Genomic DNA, 17,806 nt, shown 5'->3' with positions numbered 1-17,806 from the left:
GGATGCTGCCTGCTCCCTTGATGATAATGTACTGAACCTCTGAATCTATAAACCAGCCCCAAGTAAATGTCATCCTTACAAGATTTTCCTTGGTTATGTTTTCTGTTCACAGTAGTAAAACCCTAAGACAAAGAAGAAAAGGCAAAGTTGAACTTGTAATCTCCCTGTGGCTATGTGACATTCAGCTGGTAGAGGGTGAGGGTTTCAGATTCCCCAGACATGGTCAGAAAAAGAGAAGCCCTGTTGGTAAAGAGAGTCATCCATTATGCACTGAACTCAAGAGAGCTGTCTGGACCATGGTAGACTTAAACTTTAATTAACAGGGGCAGAAAGTAGAGGATCTTTAGATCTTTATCCTTCCTATCCTTTTCCAAATCCAATGCTCTCTTTTTATACCCAGCTTTGTAGCAGACCAACTGCAGCAATATCCTCTTCCTCTCCATGCTCACTTTCAGAATAACACAGATCTCTTCCTACAGGCTCATTTACCATTCTATTCCATTATCTCAGCCTGCAAGACCTCCACGCATTCACTGGTAAGTTACTTACCAGGCCAAGAAAAAGCACACTGAGTTAGCCAAGAAAGCAGATAGGCCAGTGAAGAAGTGGCCAAATCTGGCAGGATCATAGAAGATCCATAGCCACTATACTCTCCGGAAAAGCAAAGAGGTCAACAGAAATCAAGAAACACAACACTCAGCTGAAAACAAGGAGAGCTCTAGAAATACAGTAATCCTAAACCCAGATGTTTTGTCAATAGCTATACAAACAATAACATCTAGGACTGTATGTCACCACTAAAGACCAGCAATGCTAATACAGTAAGGCATGAGAAATGCAATATAGTTGATGTACAAGATGAAAACTTCGACATAATGTTTTCAAATATATTAGAGGTTCTTGTGGAGGTTTGAATAAGAATGGCCTCCATAGATTCATGTCTTTGAATACTTGGTCCATACAGAATGACACTTTAAGGAGTTGGTGTGGCTTTGTTGGAGGAAGTGTGTCACTAAAGGGTATGCTTTGAGATTTCAGAATTTCAATCTAATTCTCTACCTGCTGGCTGTCAAGCCTGATGTAGAACTCTCAGTTCCTCTAGCACTTTGTCTACTTGCAAGCTCCTATGCTTTCTACCATGATGACAATAGACTAAACCTCCAAATTCTAAGCCAGCCACAATGAAATGTTTTCCCTTATAACAGTTGATGTGGTCATGTTGGTACCAGGGCCTGGAGTATTGCTAAGATAGGCTTGGCCATAAATCTTTTGGAGGAATGTGGATTTAGAGACTTTGGATTAGAAATGCAGTTTAACAATTTATGTGGGGCTTATTGGGCCCTCCTTGAAAAAAACATGAAAGAATGATACTGAGGTTAATTTGAACTATGGTACCCTTGATAAAGATGTTTCAGAGGAGAAGAATGTTAGTATGTGACCTTGGGACCATTCTCATGATATTTTGGTGGAAACTGTGACTGCTTTTAGTCCATGTCCAAAAAAGTCTGCCTCAGGCTAATTGAAGAGTTTTGGATTGTGTTGTCAGAGGAATTTCTAAAACAGCCTAGTATAAATTTTATCCTGTAGTTATTAGTACCTACTCTTAATGTCGATCTATAATGAAAAGGAGCAAGCTGAGCAAGGACAAATACAAAATGTACAATTTGTAGTGAAAATGGGCACCAGGAAGTGGAATGGAACTAAGTTCTGCATTCAAGTAGATAAATAGATTAAAGACAAGCCTGGTGTTAAATGGAATAAAGGCAGTGGTGACCTCAAGGCCAGATCCCACCAAGCTAAAGTTCCATATTATGAAAATGAACATTTAAAAAAAGCTTAGAGCAGGGTATGATGGTGCTTTAATTAAAGCACTCTAGAGGGAGAATCAAGTGGATCTCTAAGTTTCAGGTCATTCTGGTATACAGATCCAGCTTCAGGACAGCCAAACAAAGTGAAGGAAATCACAGAAAATGAAAAGAAGGGGGCTCCATGTTCCTACCCCACAAACTAGCAGAATTTGGCAACTTTGTCTATTTGGTTTTGGTTTTAGAGTTAAGGATAAAAGAAAGGGGTTATAAAATCTCTCCTCATGACTAAGGAAACCTGCTGAGGACAAGCATATGTCTGGGATGCCCCTGCATGGAGGTCTAGATAGGCCATTGCATGAAAAGATGAAGGTGAATTCAGTATTGTCTTAGAGAGCCCATGATATGGAGATGCCAGAGCCACAACATACCTGCTAAGGAGAGCTGCTAACAGGAGTGGAAATAGTCAAGAGAGAGAAATATAATTAATTTTAGTTTTATGTTTTAATTGTTTGCACAGAAGCATCTGCTTTACATGGATACATAATGAGAATCACAGAAACCCTAAGTAATCAAAGACAAACTCTATTGTCAGGTGCGAGATATCTTCCTAGAAATTTTTGGTAAGGAAGCTGATCATCCCAGGATGACATAAACTATAACCAAGAATTTTAGTTGTATGTTAATTTTCTGGTACAGTGATTAAAAACGTATGACCAAAAGCAACTTACAGAAGAAAAATATTTCATCTTATCATTCCAATGGGGTAGAGTATGTACTGGCTGGAAAGTCATGGCAAGCCAACAGAATCCGGAATCTGGCTGCACAGATTTTTATCCATATAAAGAAAGCAGAGAGAGAGAAAAAAAAAAAAAACAGGAAGTAGTGTGAGTATATGCTCAGTAACAGACTTCCGCCATCCTTAATTTCCTGAGCCCCACCAAACAACACCAAATGGGGGACAGATGTTCAAATACCTGGCCCTATGAGGAAACATTTTTATAAAAACTACCACATTTAACCCTTGGCCCTCAGAGGGTCAAGGACATTTCATGATACAAAATGCATTTAGCTTAATTCATAAGTCCCCAGAGATGTTAACAATTTCAAAAATATTTAAAATCCAAAGTACCTTTTGAGACTTGAGGCAAATTCTTAAATGTAATGCTCAATTAAATCAAATGTTTAAACTATACGCAGTGACACTATACATACATATCAGACACACACACACATATATGTGTGTGAGAGAGAGAGAGAGAGTGTGTGTGTGTGTGTGTAAAGAACAGGGATGTACTGAGGAAATGCTAGATCAAAGCAAGACTTGAAAATAGCAAGGTAAATATACAATCCTGCAGTTCTATATCTGATGTATGAAGCTTCAGAATCACAGGATTAACTGGATATAACCTTCTAGTTTCACTACCTACAGCATACATCATTCTTTTAGAGTATTTCTACTTCCAATATGTAACTCTCCTTAGCAGATGTCACATAGCTTTGGCATCTTCAACATCTTGTGTCCTCACTGAAACCCATGCTTCTTTTTGAAAGCTTCATGACAATTTCCTTAAATGGAAGATAAACTTACCATACATTGTTTGGACTCAATAGTTCTCTGAAACCATGGAAAATAAATCCATAAATTCAACATGAAAAAAATTCATTTTTCTTGTATCCAAAACCAATATTTGGGCAGCCAGCTTAGGTTGGTCCATAAACCCAAGATAGTAGTAGCAGCTTTAGCAACTGATTTTTTAGAAACAAGAAACATCTAGGGATCTTTTTATTTCACAAATTAAAGCATTAGCTAGATCTCGCTGAAGGCACTTTTCTCATCATTTCAATGTAAAGTGAGTAACTTTTTCTTAATGACACTAATCACTATAACAAAAACAGCCTCTGTTTCAGTACATGACTTCATTAAAATACTTCCTGGTGATCTTTTCCTTTCCAAACTACATATGTCATTGGGTAATTTAAATGAAAATGATCCCATAGACTCAGATATTTGAATATTTGATCCCCAGTTTGTGATCATTCTCTTGTTCAGCATTAGAAGTTGTGGCCTTTTTAGAGAATGTATGTGTCTGGACTTGGGTTTGAGGTTTTAAAAGACATACACTGTTCCTAATGTATGCTTTCTCTTTGTCTTCTGCTTTCAGCTGTTCTGTCCTTGTACCTTTGTTCTGTCATTGTGAAACCAATGATTCTGAAATCATAAGAATAAATGAATGCTTTCTTAAGTTGCCTTCATTACCAAGCCAGGTGAGTCAGTCAACAGGGTTTCAAGTGAGGGAGTGAGGATTGAAAAAGAAAAACAGTTAAACAAAATTATAAAATGACTTTAGCCCATGCTGAAGCTGAAGTAGGTTTATTCTTTCCTAGTCTGCTTTTATATCATTCTAGGTTCATCCAAAAAACATGGTCAGTTCTTAGATCACAGACAAAGTAATCAAGCAAAGTATTAAACAAGGAGATCACACAAGAAAGTAATCAAGCAGAGTATAAGCCAAAGGATCACACAAGGTAATAATTAACTAAAGTAGTAAGCAAAGAGATCACATAAGGTAATTCAGCAAAGTAGTAAGCAAAGCCCATGATCCCTCTTTCTAATATTCTTATCTGTGCCTACTTCCTTGTCTGAGCCCTGTGACAAATGCTGAATTTCTAGAAGTGGAATCAAATGTTCTTACCACCTTTGTGATAGTATTTTGTCACGGAACAAAAATGTTACTGACAAATTTGGTATGAGGTAGTAGGCTCTTGTGCAGACATGGCCATTTGGTTCATTGAATTAATGTGGACAAGTTAGAAAATTAGAAATAGAAAAGCAATGGAATGTTGAAAGCAGCATTCCATTAAATGAGTCATTCTAGTAACAGTTTGGAGGGAAGTTATTCTGAGATTATATATATACTATGATATATTGTGGAGGCCAGGTCCCAGGAGTTTCAGAGAGGAACAACATTAGCAGCTAGGCTCAAGATTTTTTTTTTTCTTCAATATTTTGGCAAAGAATGAGGCTGTTTGTGCCTAGTACTCAGAATTTGCCTCAGGCTAACTTGAAAAGTAATAGACTAATTTCTTTGGCAAAGGAGTTTTAAAAACAGCCTAATATTGACTTTGTGGAATTGTTATTAATAAAAACTCTTATATAGGCCTATGGGGGAGGGGCAGCTGGGGAAAACTAAATAGAATGGTGATATTTTGAAGATTTAAAAAAATGTGTCAGAATCAAGGACTTGTTGAAATAGAGTGATTAAAGAAAAGCAAGATCTAAACTGGGATAAAGGGTAGGATGCCCTCCAGTGTGAGACTCCACAGAGCTAACCTTCCATTGTGTGAAAGGAAAAGGCTTAAGGAATGATGTTATCCTAAAAAGCAACAAAGCACTTCTGCAAATGTGAGTCAAAGGAAGCAGGCTTTATCTCAAATGTACAACTGAGCTTAACAGTGCTACCCATGTAGTTCTATGTTTAACACCTTGGAGGGTGTATGAGTAAATGAGTTGTAGAATCTTCCTCTGTGGTTAAGAATAACTGCTGAAGCTAGGTTTCTGGCATGGCATTGACTCTAGAGGGAAAGTCAGAGAGGTAATTGTATACAGCTGTGAAAATGAAGTTTGGCTCACATAGGAGATACCTAGATATTATACATGTCAGCAGATCTGTGAGATAAGTATCAAAGAAAGTTGCGTAAAGGCCATAGAACCAGCCCAAGAGGTGGCTATCACGCAGGCAGCTTTCCTGAAAAGGCAGAGACATCTAAGCTCTTGGACATAAGACATAGAAATATAGGATTTAAAATGTTCATGTAAGGTTTATATCTCTGTTTACCTCAATATTTTCTCACTATACCCTAATTCATCCCTTCTCTAATTGTAATTTGTATTTTGTATCATTTTAGGTTGAAAGTATGTAATTTGTCTAATGATTTAACAGAGGGTTATAAATAAGAGATTACCTTGATTCTCAGAAGAGGTTTTTAAATGTTAGACTTTTAAGTATGGTCGACACTCAAATGTTACGGGAATTTTAAAGTAGAAAAAATACCTAGTACAGGTATAATTTATTTTTGCTTTGGTTGTTGATTGTTTTCATTGTAGACCTGCAAAAAATAATCAGGAATAATCTTCCCACAAATTTAATGTTATGCTGTTTTGGAATTTTAATATCAGCATTAATGTCTTTCATCTTCATACTGTAATGGCCCATTGATTTTTCTTAAATAATTCAACTGCTTTGTTAGTACAAAATTTCAGGCTTTCCATATTTCTCTCCAAAGCAACATGCTGAGTTTACAAAGCAGCAACTCAACTCTCCTGGTGCCAACTTCTTTATTAGTAAGATATGCATGTATATATGTATGTATCTTTGAATGTATATATGTATATTGTTCTGGAATGTAACTGCAGAGGAGGTGTTCATCCCACAAGGCAGGATACTGTAGGACCATGGTTTCTGGTCGAGCACTGGCTAAAGATGGCCAGAGACCCAGCAGATTGGGGGCCTGACAGGTTTCCCTGCAAGGAAAGGCATGCATTTCACCATGCTCCTAGATAGACTTCACGCTCCTGACATGAGGCCGAAGATCTCCATCAACTCGTACTTTTCATACACACAGGAGAATACCCCTACAGCTCCTCTCAAAGAGAGGTTCATGGCCTTCAGTCCCGTAGCACAGGTAGAGGGCATGACTACAAGTCACAGAGCCTCAAGACAGATCTCCATATTCATGAGATACCTAAAGTCCAGAAGGCTTAGCCAATTAAGCATTTCTTCCCAGATCCTCCTCCCTGCAAAAGGTATTTAACCTCAGTTTCACCCTGAGAACACGAGGTACAGCTTCATTCATTTTCTGCCACGACAATAAACATTTTAAAACTATGGGCTACCTCTGATTTTTGGGGCCCCTGCTGTGGGAAACCATGGAGAAGGACTTTAACTACAGAGCCACTATCTAACCTCCCACTGACAACCTTTCTGCATTCCAGCCACAGAGACCCAGCCATGATCCAGCTGAGTTGCTTCAACCAAGTGTCTCATCTACCCCATGGGGCACCACTGGAGCTTCTCCCCTCACCCCTTTCAGGTATGGGTAGATCTATCCCATATGCACCTGTCTTGACCATTCTGCAGCCTCTAAGTGGCACCTTGGAGCCCAAGGTCTGAGACCAGCCAGTCTCGGGTGCTGCCTGGCCCAGGACGCCCAACCCAAGAGCTTCGCCTCTGCAGGGTTCTTTCTCATAGCCCTAAGTCTGCCTGACACAGAATGGAGTGAGCACAGTTGAATTCCTGTGCTTCTGCACCCTGAGCCATGACTCTAGCCCCCTGGGGCAGCAAACACGAGGGATCCACAACCCAATCCACAGGACACACTCCCATGTGCAAGCCACAGCCCCACAAGATACCTCAGAAAAAACAATTTGGTTTTTAATCTACATTATAAGCCTGAATATGCTAATTCTGATATTAGCAAAGGATTGAAATAACCATAGGATAGATTCATTTTGTGGTTTTATCTGTTTCTAAGTATTGTAATGCTAGTCATATAATCCTGGCACCTAAGATCTGTCTCAGAGATGACAAAATCCTCACCTACACCAAATGACACTATGTAATCTTGTTCCTTAATTTAAAACTGTTGTTTGAATAAAGATGTCTACAGCCAATATCTAGGCAGAAGAGAGGAAGGTAGGCCTTAGGTTGCCCAGAGTATGATCTGCAGCAGAGATCATGAGGAGAGCAGGGAGGTGAAGTGAGGAGAAGTCCCCATGGGGTAAGTAAATCATGAGGACATGACCATGAGTTCTGTCCAGTTAGGGAGAAGAGAGGCCCAGGCAGAACATGTAATATAATATCAGTTACTGACAGGGAAGTAGAATAAAATAGCTTAGATGCTAGTTATCTGACCAGATATCCTGCTGTTAATATGTTATGTTGGCAGAGAGGATTTATGCTTATATAACAGATGAACTTGCCAGCATTGTGAAAGTAAGGAGGTTATAACTTAAAATTTCTTTCTCTAAAGACATTTTTATCTGCTACCCAAAAGTGCCAATGACATTTAGGCTAGGTTTTCTATTTCAAGTAATCTAATCAAGAAAATGTCCTGCCTATAGGAATATTCAGTGATTTGAAATTTTATTTATTGTAGATCCAGTGAAGTTCACAACTGTAGGAAGCTGCAGCAGGTGCTGGCAAAATCCGCCATTGCAACATGGCGCTGGCATCCGGTATTCTTCCTAGTAAACAAGTAAATTGCACATGTGCCATGGTAAAAGCCCACCAAAGTTAAAGCCCATCCCACGGCGTTTTGGCGCGCAGTGAGTAGCAGCCAATCAAAGGTGAGCACACCACTCTAAGGGTATATAAACAGTGCTATTTCCGGGCCTGGGGTCTTCCACCATTTTGTTTTTGGAATAAACGTTTTCCTGCGGAAGGATCCTGATGTGTTGCCACGTGTCTTCCTTTCTGGCGAGGTGGGCGCGCGTCACACACAACCAGGATGTGCCATTATAATTTCCCACCAGAGGTAGAATAGATGGTGAAATTTTATTGTTGAAAATTTATTTAGGATATAGAAAAATTAATCTCAAACTAAACAAAAATATCCCTGATGGATAGCATTCATAGTACCAAAAGATGCTGTATAAGATGATTCTGGAGAAGTCATCAATGGTTTTACCAGGTGATGTTGAAATAATTTCATGATGATTGTAAATGGTAATCAATCATATTCTTATTGGATTTGAGGTATGCACAATATATGTCTTATTTGAAAGCTGCTTGAAAGCACATATTTGTAAGGGCCATTGATCCTCAAGAGAAATCTATTGTTGTTTTGCTAAATTATCATGTTCTCAAATTACCTTCTATATATTTGTATTTTTACCTGTAGACCTTGGTTCTCTTTTTGGTAAATTTTGTCAGAGAGGCACTTTTTGAAATAAACAGTGGTTGATGTACATAACCATAACTGGTCAAAGAGCAGAAATGAGTGTCTATAAATTCTCAGCTGTGAATGTGATATCTGTATTAACATCCCCACCCTCAAGCCACTGGGGCCATCTTAGAAGAGGGGGCAAAAAGAAAGCAAGAGCCATAATATCAGGAAGACTTCTCTGAAATGCTTTCTTTTGGATATTATATAGTCATCTGAATCATGAACTCATACCCAGATCCTGTCATCTACACTAGACATTTACATGGGCAATAAAAGTGAATGGCCTGAAAGTAATAAAAGTTCATTATACACATGTATGAAACATTCGAAGAATAAACTTAATGAAGAAAATATTTGCAATGAAACCATTGCTGAACATTTCTAAACCTAGGAAAAGAAAGGTTCATTAAAACAACAAAAAAAAGGCATACAGATCACAGAACAGGATCAAATAAGAAAAAAATTCATGTTATAGTATACTTAAAGCACTACAAGTGCAGAACAATGATAGTATTGGGATCCACAAGAGAGAAACAAGGCACAAATAAAGGTAGCATCATGAGAAAAACAGCAAAATTAAGAAAAAACACAACAACAACAACAAAAAACATAGTATAATTTAGACAACAGACATGATACATTTAAAGTACTAAACGACAAAAGGTGACAATTTTGACTACCATATCTAGCAAACTATACCACAATTGAGAGAAAAATATCCATAATAAGAACAAGCTAAAGAATTTGTGGCCACTAATCCAGTTAAAGAAGGACCGGAAAAAAATCTTCATAATTAAAAAAATAGCCAGAACTTTAGTTAAGCAAATAGCTAGAAAATACCAAGCAGTGCAAAATAAAATAGATGAAAAATAAATACTTTTTAATAATGACTATAAATATTTATGATCTTGTGGCATATTCAAAATGGACTAGCATATTCATTGAAAGATCAGAGTTTGTATATTTGCTACCTTCAAAAAATATAACGCAAAAACAAACAGTATGCTATCTTAGTTAGGGTTTTATTGCTCTGAAGAGAAACCATGCCTAAGGAAAATTTTATAAAGGACAACCTTTAATTGGGGATGGCTTACAGTTTCAGAGGTTCAGACCATGATCATCATGATGGGAAGTTTGTCAACATCCAGGCAGACATGGTCCTGGAAGAGCTGAGAGTTCTTCATTTTGATCCAAAGGTATTCAGAAGACTGTATTGCTTGCATGTAGGCTTCACCAATACCCTGTTATAGAGGTATGGTTCCTTCTGTCTTGGGCTATTAATTGCAACTGATGCTCCACCTTCATCAATGGCCTTCCCTATACTCTCAGAGTACTAAGCCTCAGCTGGTCTTCATTGGAGCTGTAAATTATTAAACCACTCTGAGCTCCCAGTGGGTGGTCTCGAACATACATATACTGCCTTTATACTTTAATATGCCACAGCTAGCTCCATGGTTTTGGCATTCTTGAAACTCCATGTGGCTAACACGATTCTCTCCTGAAAAGCAAAATCTTTTAAATTAAGACTCCATTTTAGAAAACCTGACCTAAGTTTGAACTCAGGTAAACTAACAGGCTGTTACCTAGCATTCATTTCAAAGTTACCCCCCTCCCCAGCAAAACCCAAACATATCTCCAGTTTCTAGGCTCACCCCAAAAAGACCTGCATCTTCAGATTATAACTTCTACAAAAGCAGCATCTTCAGGTTATTACCCCAACAGATCTGTAGCCCTAGGTTACAAGCTCACCCATTCCCTACCAACTACCAATGCAGAGGGAAGAAGAAATTAAGTTTATAGATTCCCAGCAACAGCCAATTATGTTAAAGGCCATGGTAGCTTTCCAATTGGATGCATAAACACACCTCTTCCTCACCTCTGCTTCTTGTGTTCTATAAAGTCTTACCCTGTTAGATATCTGGGGCCCCTCACCACCAAAACCATTCTCCATGATGATGGTGCACTGAGGGACCCAAGCTAGCTCAAATAAAAAGGCCCGACTGTGATTGGAATGGATGGGTTCCTGTCTGCTTTTTTTGGGACCACTAACACTTCCTTGGCACTATACTCCAATATTCCTGAGTTAATACTGACTAAATCTATATTTCATCTCTATTACCCGACTCTTACCTTTATTCCTCTGCCTAGCAATTGGCCACTGGCTCTTTATTGGCCAGTCAAAAAACAACTGTTGGCTTGACCTGCAGCAGACCTGAGAATTCCTATATAAACACATGTCAAATCCCTAACACTCCATGACCCCTTCATGTCATCAAAACAAGTACCATCTGGGTGACTCTTATGTATTACCAACTCCAACTGAAGCATCATGTACAACCTTGGTTATCTCTGGAACACAGGTTCTTGTGCTCTCAGAAAACACTTCCCAAAACATCACCTCAATGATGCTGGTCTCTTCTTAATCATTGCTAATGTCTTAGTTCAGCTAACCAACATCAATTGTCTCAGTAGTCTCATCTATTCTTGACTCTAAAGCCAGAGCCACATGACTAAAATGTTGAGTTCTGTTGCTTCCTGGAACTGGAACATGCCCCTTTTGATCTATTACATTATTACTAGCTTTGTGTTTTCCAACTCCTTCCTGCAACTTGCCTGTTAGATTGACCTGGAATTCAGAGATCTGCATGGCTCAGTCTCCTGAATGCTGCAATTAATGTCATATACCACCTCATCTGTACTTAAGCATTACTTGACCTAGAACATGCTGTGTCCCAAGCTGCCCTTGAACTCACAGATCATCTTGCCTTATTCTCCTGGCATTAAAAGTGTTTACTACTCTATCTGGCCCTGTGCTTTTCATGGCCACTATTCTTCAAGATCTGGATAAAAAGCTTGTGTCGTTCAGGCTCAAGATCTGGTTCACAAGTATCTTCTCCATTTCTTCATTGTATCTTATTCATTAAACACCCAAATGAAAATAGTAACCAGGTAATAACATGAAACATAACTATTCTTTGTTCAACTTCAAACAACAACAATAAACTTAGTTTCGTCAGAACTTGCCCTGAGATCACCACTACATTAATATGTTTATCTCCTTGAACATAGGATTCAGCTTCATTTCAATTCCTGGTGTCCCTTTACTACTTTGACCATTCCTGCATTTTGTATTTCTCCTTTCTATGCTTGCTATGCGTGACCAAAATCTTCTTCATGAGAGTAAACCAGAGGACAAAGTCTATTCTGGGCTTTTTTTTTTTTTTTTTTGGTTTGTCGAGACAGGGTTTCTCTGTGTAGTCCTGGCTGTCCTGGAACTCACTCTGTAAACCAGGCTACCTCGAACTCCCAAGTGCTGGGATTAAAGGCGTGCGCCACCACTGCCCCGCAATTCTGGGCTTTTTTGAGACTTTCCTTGTCAGTGGAATTAATCTAATCCTCTACTCTCTAGCCTTAACCTGAAGCAGATTCTTCAGGCAAAGGCAAAATGTGGCCACATTCTTCATCAAATTATCGAAAAAAACCAATTTCTAGGCTACATATTACCATTATTCTCTGAAACCTCTTGAGCCAGCCCCACACAGTTCAAATCACCCTCAGCAGTACTGTTTTCCATATTCCTACAAGAATGGGGCATTAAATATCACACTGCTTTCCAAATCCAAAGTCCCCAAATCTACATTTCTCCAAACAATAGCATGGTCAAGTCTATCACAGCAGTACTCCAGTCTATGGTACCAACTTCTTCTGTCTTAGTTTGGTTTTCATTTCTGTTAAGAAGAGACACCATGACCAAGGCAACTCTTATAAAACCCATTTAATTGAGGCTAGCTCACAGATTCAGAGATTCAGTCCATTGTCATCAAGGAGAGAACCATGGCAATATCCATGAAGACATATTGCTGCAGAAGGAACTGAGAGTTCTACATTTTTATCCAAAGCAAGTCAGAAGTCTGTGGATCATACTAGCCAGACTTATGCATACATATGAGATCTTAAAGCCAAACCTCCAAGGTGACATATTTCCTCTAACAAGGCTACACTTCCAGTAAAGCCACAACTTCTAATTGTGTCACTTCCCATGGCAAGCATATTCATCCTCCATGTTGCTTATAAGTTGAAATTAAGTTCATCCACTTCTTAGGAGTTTTCACACTAACTGACATCAAAAATGCTACTAATAGGTTAAAAAAAACCTGTTGGGTTACTTATGCTCTGTTATCTCAATTCTCTGAAAATACCCTATCATCTCTCTTTCCTAACTGAGGACCAATCAGCTTTAAAATTAGCTGATAATACTCTTGTCTAGTAAGCAAAAATACACTGCTTCCTTCCTTGTCTTTTGAACTTCTGAACTTGTTTTCCCTATTTTTTTCAAAGCCTCCTTTAAGTACAGACGGTACCACAGTTTAGCTCATGAGTCCTTTCTGTGATAAGTCTGAATCAAGCATTTAATAAATTTTCGTCACATCTTAAATCAGTGTCTGAGTGGTCAGTGTATGGTGAATCCCAGACCCCAATAAAGGTAATCATTTATGACTAGTCATAAGCCCCTTAATGCTGTTGCTTACAGATATTTGTGGCTAAAGCTACTTGTTTTCTGAGTTTTACATTAAAAGTGTTAGCTTTCTAAGAAATATAGTCTTCACTTTCTAAACAATCACTTATTCTGTTCCAACCATAAAGCTTTTTGTTGATTTTGATTACTGAACCTGTCTGACTTTGTGAATAATTGTTCAAAAGGTATGGTTCTCTCTTTTTCCCTTATCTTTCTCCATTTTTCTGATACCTGACTACCAAGTTAATTTTCTCTAAAACTATATGAAAATGTTCCTAAAGTATCCTTTTGTGTCCTAATGGCTAATTTTGATTGTCAACTTGACTATATCTTGAATTGTCTAAAACCCAATTGGAAGGGTACAACTCTAAAATCTTTTTTTTTTAATTAAATCATTTGAAGTGGGAAATCCTACATCCAAACAAGATCTTTTGAGGTGAGGAGAAACACCTTTAATCCAAATACTTTGAAGGGGTAAAATCCACTTTTCTGTGCCATAGCTTCTGCTGGAAGTCTATATAAAGAACATGGAAGATGTAAACTTTTCCTCTTTACCTGTTTCCTCTCACTAACAAGTCCATACCTCCACTGGCATTAGAGCCTACTTCATTGGTTTTACAGTGTATACACTCAAGACCAGCTCAGACATCAAGCATTATGAACTGAACAACTACTAGATTCTTGGACTGTCCATTGGTAGACAACCATTTTATCTGTAATATACTTTCCAATTGGTCAAGATTTATAGCTACTAAACCTTGGCAATCATTAAAATTTCTCCTAGAAGCTAAAAGAGTACTGAAAACCCATCATGTAAACTTCTTTACAAACTTTAGGAGGCAAATGAATTTGATTTTCCTCATTCACCAATTATGAGAGGTGACAAATAGTGGTTGTATATAAATCTTTTGACAATTTGTGAAAAAATAAACATCATAATGATCCTGTTCTGTTGTACCTAGTACTTCTGGATAAACTGGCAAAGGAAATAATGAGCTCTGTTATATTAACCATCGTCTAGGATCTCAGAATACAATGAATGATAAACATTAGCTCACTAATAAAGCTGACTGGATTCAGATTTTCCTAGACAGGCTTCTAAGTGTGCTCTGGAAGAGAGTCTTCTCTCCAGCAGTGACAGAGCTTATTTTGCAGAACATATAACTGAAGCCCTCTTTAAACAACTGGCTGAGTCATAACCAAATTCAAGTCACTGCCTTGGAGTGTTTGGCCTAGAATATTTTCAGCCTCTAAGGCTGCTGAATAAGCTATCCCCTTTCTGTTTTAGCTCAGATGTTCTGGCTCAAGCTTCTCTCCAAGCTGTAAGATTTAAACTGGCTTCTTTTAGCTTCTCTCTCTCTCTCTCTCTCTCTCTCTCCCTCTCTCTCTCCCTCCCTCACTTCCTCCCTCGCTCTCTCCCACTGTTCCAGTAAAAACTGCCTCCTTCTTCTTTTTGGTCTCTCTGTGCTCTCTTAGATAGATTCCTTTCCCTTTCTCTTCTAATAAGAGTTTGCCATATCCTATTCTGTCAAATCATTCTCTGATTTGTTACTTTGTCTGCCATTGAATTAGACATCACTTTCAAATATTGGTGCTTACTTTTACTAACTTGTTCTACCTACATTCTTCCTAGTGATTAAAGGTGTGTACTAATGGCATGTCTGTATCCCAGCCAGAGGGATTAAAGGTATGAGGTGAGACAGAACCATATCACAACTATAAACAGGTTTTATCAGTAAATAACATAATCTTCATTTTTCTTTTCACATGTGAATACCTGTGTTGTGTACCTCATAAACAAAGTTCTTACTTCATGCAGAGGCATGGTATTGTTATTCATATATACAAGAAAAAAATCTTTAGATGCATATACTTACACATTTTAATGTTTAAAGTTAGATGCTGATTTTATCCTTTTAACCTTGTAACTTCAAAAGCCACCAAGTCACATGTAAAGAGCTACTGCATAGAAACTTTGTTTGCATCTGTTTTTATCTACACTAGATTGTCACCATCTAAATGCATTATGTCTTTTTTTAATAAACTCGAACTTTGCTTCATACTGATTTATTCTCACAAGATTTTCTTTGATATTTAGGCAAAATTCTCAGCTTCTCTTGAATAAAATTTTCTGAGGAAAATTCTACAGTTTACAAGCCCCAAAATACCAAATTTGATCTCCTGTTGTAGTGGCACAAAAGAAAAGTTGAGTCATCAATACTGGACATCTCACAAAAAAATTGGATCCAGGCCATATCCAGCCATTTGATTGATTAATCTTAACCATTCTACGACCAGAGAACTACAGTAGGTTGAAGTAATGATTGAAGACAGAGTTTGACATAATTTTCAGTAACATTCTCTTACCTTTAGCTTTATTGCTTTATTTTTTATTCGATACTTTATGTACATTTCAAGTGTTTTAAGGAAGGTAATCTTTTCCGAGCTGCTTATACAAAACATTGAAAACATTATATCGGGCTGCAGCTGTGCAAGTGTTTGTGGCTCCTGGTGGTCTCACAAGGTCAGATATAAAGAGTCATCAGTCTAACGGCAGCACATCCTCAAAGGCTCATGACAGTGCTTCCTATTCACAGTCCCAAGGTGGCTCCAGCCAGTCAAGGCACTCTCTCTCAGTTGAATGACCTCTCACAGTATCAGGATACATCCAGTTCCTCCACAAGCACAGTACCTTCCTCCAGTCAATCCTCATATTCCAGCTCTGGGACACTGAACTCCTTAGAGACGGTGCCTACTCAGGAACTCTGTTCTATTTCTGAGGATCAAGAACCTGAAGATCCTGGTCCTGCCCCTTGGGCTCCTCTATGGGTTCGTCAGGATGGATTCTCCAATCAAAACTGTGTTAACGACAACTACTGGTTTGGGAGAGATAAAAGCTGTGAATATTGCTTTGATGGACCACTGTTGAGAAGGACAGACAAGTACTGGACTTACAGCAAGAAGCATTTTCGCATCTTCAGGGAAACGGGCTCTAAAAATTCTTACATCGTATACATAGAGGATCACAGTGGAAATGGAACATTTGTGAATACCACGCTTATTGGGAAAGGCAAATGCTGTCCTTTGAGTAACAACTCTGAAATCTCACTTTCACTATGTAGAAATAAAGTTTTTGTATTTTTTGATCTGACTGTAAACGATCAGACAGTTTATCCTAAGTAATTAAGAGACGAATACATCATGTCAAAAACTCCTGGAAGTGGTGCTTGTTGGGAGGTAAGTAAGAAAGTGGCCATAAAGATCATCAGCAAGTGGAGGTTTGCCCTTGGCTCATTGAGAGAAGCAGACACAGCTCTCAGTGTGGAAACTGAAATAAAATTTTTGAAGAAACTAAATCATCCATGCATCATCAAGATTAAAGATGTTTTTGATGCAGATGATTATTACATTGTTCTGGAATTGATAGAAGAAGGAGAACTCTTTTACTGGGTGGTGGGGAATAAAAACCTGAAAGAAGCCACCTGCAAACTGTATTTCTACCAGATGCTTTTAGCTGTACAGTACCTTCACAAAAATGGTATTATACATCGGGACATAAAGCTGGAGAATGTTCTTTTATCATCTCAGGAAGAGGATTGATTGTCTTATCAAGATCACTGATTTTGGGCAGTCCAAGTTCTTGGGGGAGACCTCCCTGATGAGAACTTTATGTGGTACACCCACTTATCTGGCTCCTGAGGTCCTTGTCTCCAATAGGACTTCTGGGTACAGCTGTGCTGTGGACTGCTGGAGCTTAGGAGTTATTCTTTTGATCTGCCTAAGTGGGTATTCACCTTTCTCTGAGCATTAGACCCAAATATCGCTGAAGGATCAGATCACCAGTGGAAAGTACAACTTTATTCCGGAAGTCTGGACAGATGTCTCAGAGAAGGCTCTGGACCTTGTGAAGAAACTGTTGGTTGTAGATCCAAAGGCTAGGCTCACCAAAGAGGAAGCCTTAAATCATTCGTGGCTTCAGGATCAGTACATGAAGACAAAATATCAGGATCTACTGGTGCAGGAAAAGAACTCAGTGGCAATCTCCCTGGCTCCTGCCAAGACTTCCAGTCAAAAGTGTCCCCTGGAACTGGAGGTGGAAGATGCTGAGAGCACAAAGCGCCTGGCTGTGTGTGGGGCTGTATTGTGAGCTTTGAATGTGAAAGAAATGTGCTTCCTTTCACACAGCAATTGTCTTCTCCACCTTGAAGTCTTTTTTTTAAGGCTGTATATTTATTTTTTAAAAATATAGTCTCTATTTTAATGATTTGAACAATTTCTTTTCCATCACTGATACACAATTAAAAACATTGTGGAAATTGGGAAAAAAATATCTCACTTTGTCTTGTTCTAAAAAAAAAAATCAGCTTTTTCTGTTTGGTATGAAGTTAGACATTTAAAGGTTACTCCTGTAGACCAATTCAGTTAAAACATTTCCTAGAGTAGTTGGATCATTTTATCTATTCATGCAAGATGCATACATGGTGACAGATGCACCTCTTAGATTGTATTTTTACTTCCTTTTCTAGGAAGGTATCTA

The 17,806-nt window shown here is 38.4% G+C and overlaps 1 pseudogene; it reads left to right on the top strand.

The window, feature by feature from the left end:
* The first annotated feature begins 441 nt into the window (after nt 1-441).
* On the top strand, nt 442-17,416 carry LOC114625795 (annotated as a pseudogene).
* Nucleotides 17,417-17,806: the final 390 nt, after the last annotated feature.

This window comes from Grammomys surdaster, unplaced genomic scaffold (genome assembly GCF_004785775.1).
Source record: "Grammomys surdaster isolate TR1022 unplaced genomic scaffold, NIH_TR_1.0 61, whole genome shotgun sequence".
NCBI classification, from domain to species: domain Eukaryota; kingdom Metazoa; phylum Chordata; class Mammalia; order Rodentia; family Muridae; genus Grammomys; species Grammomys surdaster.
This window is presented reverse-complemented; position numbering and strand designations above follow the sequence as displayed.